The 10,052-nt window shown below is 44.3% G+C and overlaps 1 pseudogene; it reads right to left on the bottom strand.

Annotated features, from left to right (window-relative positions):
- Positions 1-341: 341 nt before the first annotated feature.
- On the bottom strand, positions 342-459 carry LOC126210962 (5S ribosomal RNA; annotated as a pseudogene).
- Between the last annotated feature and the right edge of the window lie 9,593 nt (positions 460-10,052).

Here is a 10,052-nt window from a genome sequence, read left to right as displayed (position 1 = left end):
GTAATGTGGTGGCATGCCATCTTCCTGAAAATTAAATTCTGTGCCCGTATTGTATTGTAATTGAGACGTTGTACAACGTTAAAGCGTATTCAGGTACGACGTTCCAGTTGCAGTTGACTCGTCAAAAAACCAAAAAAAGGCACTCCGTCTTCAGGCCACAAGTGGCCCATCGGGACCATCCGACCGCCGTGTCATCCTCAGCTGAGAATGCGAATAGGAGAGGCGTGTGGTCAGCACACCGCTCTCGCGGACGTTATGATGGGTTTCTTTGACCGGAGCCGCTACTATTCGGTCGATTAGCTCCTCAATTGGTACCACGAAGCTGAGTGCACCCCGAAAAATGGCAACAGCTCATGGTGGCCCGGATGGTCACCCATCCATGTGCCGGCCACGCCCGACAGCGCTTAACTTCGGTGATCTAACTGGAACCGGTGTATCCACTGCGGCAAGGCCGTTGCCCTGGCAAAAATGAGAGCATTTTACAGCTTACAGCGCAAAAACCATATACCTTACGCGAGTACCGTACATAACCGTTTGGTTGTTAGCTTTCTGCTCACCCCATATCCGAAGATTAGGCTGATTCAGTTTGCAGCAAGTACGAAAGATGGCTTCGCCACTGAGCACAATTTCATTAAGAAAATCATTATATGTTTTCATTTTGCTAAGCATTTCTACACAAAAGGTATGACAAGGAGCGGGAACGTTGTAAACTAAAAGCTTCAGGCAGGAATAAGAAAAAAATGGTTCAAATGGCTCTGAGCACTATGGGACTTAACATCGATGGTCATCAATCCCCTAGAACTTAGAACTACTTAAACCTAACTAACCTAAGGACATTGCACAACACCCAGTTATCACAAGGCAGAGAAAATCCCTGACCCCGCCGGGAATCGAACCCAGGAACCCGGGCGTGGGAAGCGAGAACGTTACCGCACGACCACGAGCTGCGGACGGCAGGAGTAAGACCTGAAGATATACTGCATTCAGTGGCCTATCAAATATTCCTGCAAGTTATTTACCTTTCTCAGAATTAAAGGTTACTTTTGTATAACTAATTTATAAGCACTCTGTATTTCGTAACAGTGTAGACGACGGCCTGTGGTTGCGCCACCATTACACTCTCTCCGCTAACGTATCACACTATTTCTCAACCGCGGTGGAAATTTGTGGGAACGCAAGAATTTCCGTAATTTGGGACCGAGGCACTTTACTTACCCGCTGCGCAGCCCAGCCAGTTATTACACATGTAATGCTACGTCGTAAAAAGACAGCGAAACGGAATTTTTTTGACAGGTCGCATCCATTAGAGTTTTTCCCCTCGGGCAACAGCTGTCCCGGGACCCGGGACCCCAATTTGCATAATTCTGCCGCAGCGGACGGGCTTTGGAGCTCCTGAATTTGCATCCGGACGACGCTTTGAACTTGTTTCGTGTGTCCTAACTTGCACAGTTCTCGCGACGAGGAGCTGTGGCGAGTTCTAGTCGCAACCCAGGTGAGACACACTGGAATATTTTCAACGGCGGGGACCCAGCTGCTTTCTCTAACAGCTTCGGCGTTTATCCCCCTAGTGCTTGAGGCATCGCTTCGCCAGTATCCTCGTGATGTTTCTGCCGGACAAGTTCACAGCCAGAATCCACACATGGTAGTATCTCTACTAGTTACCATTCTGAGGAGTCCTGTGTGATACAGAAAATTAATGGATGTTGGTATTGTGGCTCTATAAGGCACCAATCTGAACAGTCCATCTGTGGGATTCAGACAATTAATGGACATTGCTGTTGTGGCTCTATTAGTTATGGATCTGAGTAGCACTTCTGTGAGATACAGATAATTAATGTACGTTGATATTGTGAGCGCTTTCGGAATTTCTCCTGACTTTCGGAGAGTCCTTACTCCGTATTCATACTGATATTTTTTTTTTTGTAGGGAGGGGGGGGGCATTCCATATTTATTAGCACTTAATTTTTTTCGTTTCGTTCACGATTCATCATTACAGTCGCAAGTATGTGGTAATTTGGTCTAACCGTAGGTGGCTGTACGATCACAGGAAGTGTAAACCCTGAAGAGTGGAGCTTAATTTCCCAGCTGCTCTCATTACGTCAGCGGAGAACTCAGTGTGTGATCATCAAGAACGGGACGGATGACGTGCTTTGGTAGTAAATACTACGGCTATTTCCAAGGTGGCAGTGTGTAGACTGTGAGCATCAGTGTGGCCCTTATTTTTCAGTTTTCTGAATGTTTAGCTCCCACCCCTCCTTGCTTTCTTCCAAAGATAAAAGACTCTGTATGTACGAAATTTTAGCTTAGTCTCTCAACTACAAGACGTCCTTCATCGAGCACAAAGTGTCCAATTTTTGAAGTGTGAACGTTCTTACGCCTTACCGCAGTGGATACACTGGTTCCCGTGAGATCACCGCAGTTAAGCGATGTCGGGCGTGGTCGGCACTTGGATGGATGGCCATCCAGGCCGTCGTGCGCTGTTGCCATTTTTCGGGGTGCACTCAGCCTCGTGATGCCAATTGAGGAGCTACTCGAACGAATAGTAGCGGCTTCGGTCAAGAATACCATCATAACGGCCGGGAGAGCGGTGTGCTGACCCCAGGCCCCTCCTACCCGCATATATATATATATATATATATATATATATATATATATATATATATATATATATATATATATATATACGAGGGCGGTTCAGAAAGTAACCTCCGATTGGTCACAGTGCGGGTTGTGGGGGGAGTAGCGACGCCATCTTTGCGTTCACGCACTCAACAGGTCAGTCGGCATCAAGCCGTGGTCGAGTGAACGTCGTACCTGCGCTAGTTTAGTTTTTGTGGCAGTTTGAAATGTGTGCTGCAATAGAAAACCCCGCCAAATGTGAAGTGCGTGCTGTCATAAGGTTTTTTACAGCCAAAGGATATTCTGCAGCAGCTATTCATCGTGAGCTTTGTGCCGTGTACGGACCAAGAGTTATGAGTGAAGGAGTTGTCCGTGAATGGGTACGTTTATTTAAAAGTGGACGAGAAAACGTTCATGATGAAGAGAGGAGTGGTAGACCATCATTGGTGACTGACGAACTCGTTCAGACAGTTGATGCAAAAGTTCGTGAAAATCGACGTTTCTCAATGTCGGAGTTGTCTACTGGTTTTCCACAGATTTCTAAGACTCTCTTGTACGAGATAGTGACAGCAAGATTGGGTTACCGTAAGTTCTGTGCACGATGGGTGCCCAAAATTCTTACCGACCACCACAAAACTCAAAGAATGGCCTCTGCATTAGACTTTCTGTCACGTTATGAGGACGAAGGAGAACCATTGTTAAACAGAATCGTGACCGGTGACGAAACCTGGATTAAGTACGTGAACCCTGAGACAAAAGAACAATCAAAGATGTGGGCACATTCAAATTCGCCTACCAAACCAAGAAAAGCCTCGCAAGATTTTTCTGCCAGAAAACTGATGGCAACGGTGTTTTGGGATGCCAAAGGGGTGTTGTTGGTTGAATTCATGGAACGTGGTACGACCATTAATCAAGACGTGTACTGTGAAACAATAAAAAAGTTACGACGGGCTATACAGAACAAACGCCGTGGTATGCTGACTTCCGGTATCGTTTTTTTGCACGATAACGCCCGTCCTCACTAGGCTCGAGGAACAACGGCCCTTCTCGAGTCCTTCAAGTGGGACGTTATCAACCATCCACCTTACAGCCCAGACCTGGCGCCAAGTGATTATCACCTCTTCATGCATTTGAAGAAATGGCTCGGGTCACAGCGGTTTGATGACGACGAAGAGCTCAAAGATGCGGTCACAGGCTGGCTCCAGGCACAAGCGGGTGATTTTTATGCAGAAGGAATTTCAAAGCTTGTGAAGAGATACGATAAGTGCCTCAATCGCTATGGAGACTATGTAGAAAAATAGTGCAAAGATGTAGTTGTAAGATGTATATATTAAAATATTTTTATTTAACTTGGTGTATTTTTTTAAATCAACCGGAGGTTACTTTCTGAACGGCCCTCGTATATATAGTGCGTGTGTAACTTTTTGAGATTTTTTTTGTAACAAAGTTTCATTATTATGTTTTACAAAATGATTTGTTAGCTACATATAGCTAAAAAAGTAGGTACATAAAATCATTCACGTATACCAGTACAAAACTGTCAAAATTTGGAAGCAATCGGTGAAAAAATTTTGGAGATCTGCGATTAAAAACATATCTCTTTTCTGTAGAAACGTAGACGTTGGTTTACTAAAAATTCCGGATCTCCGAAAGTTCCTCATGGACTGCTTAGAAATAATGACAACAACACTGCATTCCACTACTCTAGTCTTTTCATATATGTACTGGAACGGTATCTGAAATTTTGTTTGATATATATAATTTTGTTTGATATATATATATATAATCGTATATATATATATATATATATATATATATATATATATATATATATATATACTGAAGCGCCAAACAAACTGGTTTAGGCATGCGTATTCAGATACATAGATATCTAAACAGGCAGAATACGGCGCTGCGGTCGGCAACGCCTGTATAAGACAACAAGTGTCTGGCACAGTTGTTAGATCGGTTACTGCTGCTACAATGGCAGGTTATCAAGACTTAAGTGAATTAGTACGTGGTGTTATAGACAGCGCACAAGCAATGGACACAGCATCTGCGAGGTAGCGATGAAGTGAGGATTTTCCCGTACGACCATTTAACGAGTGTACCGTGAATCTCAGGAATCCGATAAAACATCAAATCTTCGAAGAACAGGACCAAAGATGACTGAAGATAATCGTTCAACGTGACAGAAGTGCAATCCTTACGCAAATTGCTGCTGATTTCTGTGCTAGACCATGAACAAGTGTCAGCGTGAGAACCATTCAACGAGACGTCATCGATCTGGACTATAGGAGCCGAAGCCCCACCCGTGTACCCTTGATGACTGCACGACACAAAGCTTCACGCCTCGCCTGGGCCCGTCAGCACCGACGTTGGACTGTTGATGGCTGGAAACATATTGCCTGGTCGGACGTGAGGTCCATGTCTGAACACGTATTCTGTATATAAGTGCACAAAACTATTTTATTCGTGTCGTTAAAACTATACTGAATGCGAAAGTACAATTTCGAACTTGACTGTCTCGCATGGTAAATTTATGGAGTGTATCGAATAGCCCAGTTCTTTTAATGTGTCGATAAGTCCTATATGTAGCAAAAGATTAGCTGTCTACCAGTTTCTTTACACTTTGTATCACACCGTCGACTACCATCCTTGATTATGTTGACAGACACAAATTAGTTCCATATAAAAGCGAGTAATGGACAGCAAATGTTCGCAGCAATCGAAAATGACACAGCGGGTGCGCCATGGTAATGTGAACGTGTAAATTTTCTAATTGTCATGCACAGGAGACGCCACAATATATAGCTTATATTCTAGTCATATCGATGTTTAAGAGTCAGTGTCATTATAAAATCACTGATATCTGATAAATATTATCACTTATAGCAACTGAACGGATTTAAAAAGAGTTTCAGTTCATTTTTCAAGTTTCAGTATCGTCGGAAACAATGAGACAAGTAGACTGCGATTATGATGCGTAGCGTAAATTTGCCACTTAATATTATTGAATAATTTCCGTTACTGAAGTCATTGTCTATAAATGTTCACAAAACTGTTACAAATTAATTATTTTTTCTGTCTAACTAAATCACTTCCATTAAAACTTGACAATGTTAATTAGGTGCCCAGCAATATTCACAGGTTTTCGCAGGTTGAAGCTTTGTCAAATAAAATCCTATACTATCTTCCTTTTCAATTAATGTCCATAGAGCAGAACTTTTGCAGTACAATGGTAGATATCAGTGCTCTCCAGATCGACACAAAAGGGCACAAGGAAAAAGAACAGGAGAAAGAGAGAAACAAAAGTCTACATCGTTATCTGTCACAAAAGGAAAACAAAAAAGGCACATGTTTAGCTTCCGTAGCCTATAGTTTCTTAATAATCTAATTATTACAACATTAATACTCTATGTTAAATATTTGTTATTATTAAAACATCTTAAGTTACGACTTAGGGCCGTAAGAGAGTGGTTACAAAACACCTCTAATGTTCTCAGTGTACACAAACGATCTGTCGAATGGGAATGGTAGCACCAGAAGTTCGTCCACTGACGATGATGTTGCCTACAAGAAAGAATGGTTATTGGACAATGACATGGAATGCAGAGAGACTTGATGTAAACATTGCGTGTAACAAACAGAAAGGATTAGAAAATTTCCAAGTAATGGACAATAACGACCAACTCAAGCAAGTGACGCCTTGTTAGTATTTAGGGTTGCTTAACTCTTGTGTTTATTTTGTAAAAAATTAAAATAAATAACTGAAATGAAATATTTGTTCAGGGTGAAAGGATACTGTCATGGGTTAAATTTGATGCATATTTCTGAAAGCAATAAAATTCTAATATTTCCAGCCAAGGAGAGTCTACTAGTATCATATGTAGTCCTTAATTTGAGGGAGAAATTTTTGAGACTGTATATCTGGAGCACAGCATTGTATGGTAGTGAAACATGGACTCTGGGTAAACCGTAAAAGAAGAGAGTAGAAGTGTCGAGATGTGATGCCATAAAGGAATGTTGGAAATTAGGTGCTGTGATGAGATAGAAAATGAGGAAGTTCATTGCAGAATCGGTGAGCAGAGGGACATATGCAAAATACTGGGAGAAGATCTGACGACATGTTAGGATATATATTAAGACAGCAGGGAATAACCTTCACCGTACTAAAGGGATGTGCCTAAGATAAAAACTTTACAGATAGACAAGAACTGAAGTACATTGATCAGAGAGAACATTATGGCCACCTACCTAACAGCCGGTATTTCCACACTTGAAACGGACAACAGCGGTCGTTGCTTGGAAGTAGTGAGACCTTAGAAGGTCGTTGGAGGAAGTTGGCACCTCATATCCACAACCAAGTCACCTGATTACTTTATATGCCGGGATGACAACGTTCAATGACATCCCAGATGTGTTCCATCGCTTCATATTTGGCGAGTGGGGGCAGCACATCAGTTGGAATTCGCCACTGTCTTCGTCGAAACACTCCATCACACTCTTGGCCTTGTGACATGGATGCTGAAGAATGCCACTGCTGTCGGGAAACATGATCGTCATTGAGGTGTGTACATGGTCTGCAACCAGTGTACAATACTCGTTGACCATCATGGTGCCTTGCATGAGGAGCACTGGACCAATTGGATCCCACGTGAACGTTCGCTACAGTTTAATGGAGACGCCGCCAGATAGTCTCCGTCCAACAGTGAAGATGTCAAGGAGCTGCGCCCCTACAAGACGACGCATTCTCGCCCTCCCGTCGGCATGATGGGAAGGTATCGGGATTCATCAGACCATGCAACGCTCTGCCACTGCGCCAACGTCCAGCGCCGACGGTTACGTGCCCATTTCAGTGGTAGGTGCCGATGTCAGATGTTAATATTGGCACATAAATGGGTCGTCGGCTGTGGTGGTCCATCGTTATGAATGTTCGGTGCACTGTGTGTTCACACTTGTACTCTGCTCAGCATTAAGGTCTGATGCTAGTCCAAACACAGTTCTCCGTCTGTCCTGCTTTGCCAGCCAACCCAGCCTACGATGCCCGACGTCTGTAATGAGGCATTGTCGTCCAACTTCCGAGTCGCCCAACCTCTGACATCTGGGTGGTTTCACCTTTGTTTCGCCACGTGTTGAAGACACTCACCACAACATTCCTCGAACACCCGAAAGATTGTGCAGTTTCCAAAATGGTCGTTCTGAGCCTCCGGGCCATCACAATTTGCCCTAGGTCAAACTCACATAGATCGCACGCCTTCCCCATTCTACACACATTCCTAATGGTGCAACGATCTGTGCTACTCTCAGGAGACTGAAGTGACAACATCAGCGTTTTTGTCGCCACAAAAATACAAACGAACTTATCCTTATATATGAAGACAGTAACTGTTCTCGAAAGAAAAGAATACTGTTGAAGACCGTGCAGCTTTTCCCTGGAATAAATGATGACTAACTGAAACCCTTAGCTGCCGACAGTGAATGGGCAAATGTCTATAAGGTACATTACATATGTAGAATTGTGGACAGTTGGGAATGTGAGTCTCACGGGAAGCGTGCAAGGGATAAATCCCTGCAGTCGCGCTATTCATCTGTGTCCTCGGTGGCTCAGATGGATAGAGCGTCTGCCATGTAAGCAGGAGATCCCGGGTTCGAGTCCCGGTCGGGGCACACATTTTCAGCTGTCCACATCGAGGTATATCAACAACACCTGTCGGCAGCTAAGGGTTTCAGTTAGTCATCATTGAGCTTATCCTTATCCGTGACAATGCAAGTCATCGACGTCCAGGCATCCAACAGGAGCTCACAAAACTTCAGTGGACTGTTCTTCCTCTTCCACGATACAGACCTGATATCGAGCCTTACGATTTACATATGTTTGGTAGAGTGGAGGATGCAGTCCACCTTGAATGATGGTGAGGTTACTGATGTACCAAGACATTGGCTTCGACGTCGACCAATAGACTGGTACAACGCGGGCCTCAGGCCCTCCCAGTAAGTGTAAGGCCGTCGTCTTGAACGGAGATTATGTTAAAAAATAGGAATTTGTAGCCAAAATACTGGGGGAATAATATGATGGATTGGGGTCCTGAACAAAACCGACCTACCTTCAGAAAAGTGGTGTGTTGCATTAGTTACTGAAAGTCGCCCGTAGTAACTGGGCTTGGAATTGGTTAATCGTGTATGTGATCACTTAGTGTAACTTGAATCAATGAATGCCTTTTACGGTAAAGATGACTGCCAGCTTGTACTGTACGCCATCAGTTTTGGAAATATATTTCTCCATTCTACAGCCCGTGTATGCATCCAAACACGTGAGAGATTTGCCTAAAACTGTCACACATAGTATGCGGTAGCTGTTGTGTAATCAGGAATGAGTCACGGCCACTCAGTTGTTATGAAGCGAGGTGTATGTGGTGTGAGACAGCAGGGCCATACGGTAATACACGGCCCGCCTCTGCCCGGGGCACAGCAATTACGGGAGCGGGGGTCAGCGAGGCGACGCTGCTACACGGGAGAGAACGGCCAGTCCACCCGGCCTTCAGCTGTCCCCCCGCGTCAGTGAAGACCACGCCCTGGACAGTGGTCCTCGCGTCAGCCATGATGTGTGGGTCACTCTAGCGTCTGTCTTCTCCGTTCTCTAAGGAACTCAAACGCGTTGTGAGTTACGTACCGAGCCATTCAGATTACACAGGGTGGTCCATTGATAGTGACGGGGCCAAATATCTCACGAAATAAGCGTCAAACGAAAAAACTACAAAGAACGAAACTTCTGTAGCTTGAAGGGGGAAACCATATGGCGTTATGGTTGGTCCGACAGATGGCGCTGCCATAGGTCAAACGGATATCAACTGTTTTTTTTTTTTAATACTAACCCCCATTTTATTACATAAAAAAATGGCTCTGAGCGCTATGGGACTCAACTGCTGAGGTCATTAGTCCCCTAGAACTTAGAACTAGTTAAACCTAACTAACCCAAGGGCATCACAAACATCCATGCCCGAGGCAGGATTCGAACCTGCGACCGTAGCGGTCTTGCGGGTCCAGACTGCAGCGCCTTTAACCGCACGGCCACTTCGGCCGGCTTTATTACATATTCGTGTAGTACGTAAAGAAATTCGAATGTTTTAGTTGGACCACATTTTTCGCTTTGTGATAGATGGCGCTGTAATAGTCACAAACGTGACTACGTGGTATCACCTGACATTCCGCCAGTGCGGGCGGTATTTCCTTCGTGATACATTACCCGTTTCAAAATGGACCGTTTACCAGTTGCGTAAAAGGTCGATACCGTGTTGATGTATGGCTATTGTGACCAAAATGCCCAATGGGAGTGTGCTATGTATGCTGCTCGGTATCCTGGACGACATCATCCAAGTGTCCCGACCGTTCGCCGGATAGTTACGTTATTTAAGTAAACAGGAAGTGTTCAG

This window comes from Schistocerca nitens, chromosome 10 (assembly GCF_023898315.1).
Source record: "Schistocerca nitens isolate TAMUIC-IGC-003100 chromosome 10, iqSchNite1.1, whole genome shotgun sequence".
Taxonomy (NCBI): domain Eukaryota; kingdom Metazoa; phylum Arthropoda; class Insecta; order Orthoptera; family Acrididae; genus Schistocerca; species Schistocerca nitens.
Note: the sequence above shows the minus strand (reverse complement) of the source record. Positions and strands in the feature narration are given on the sequence as shown.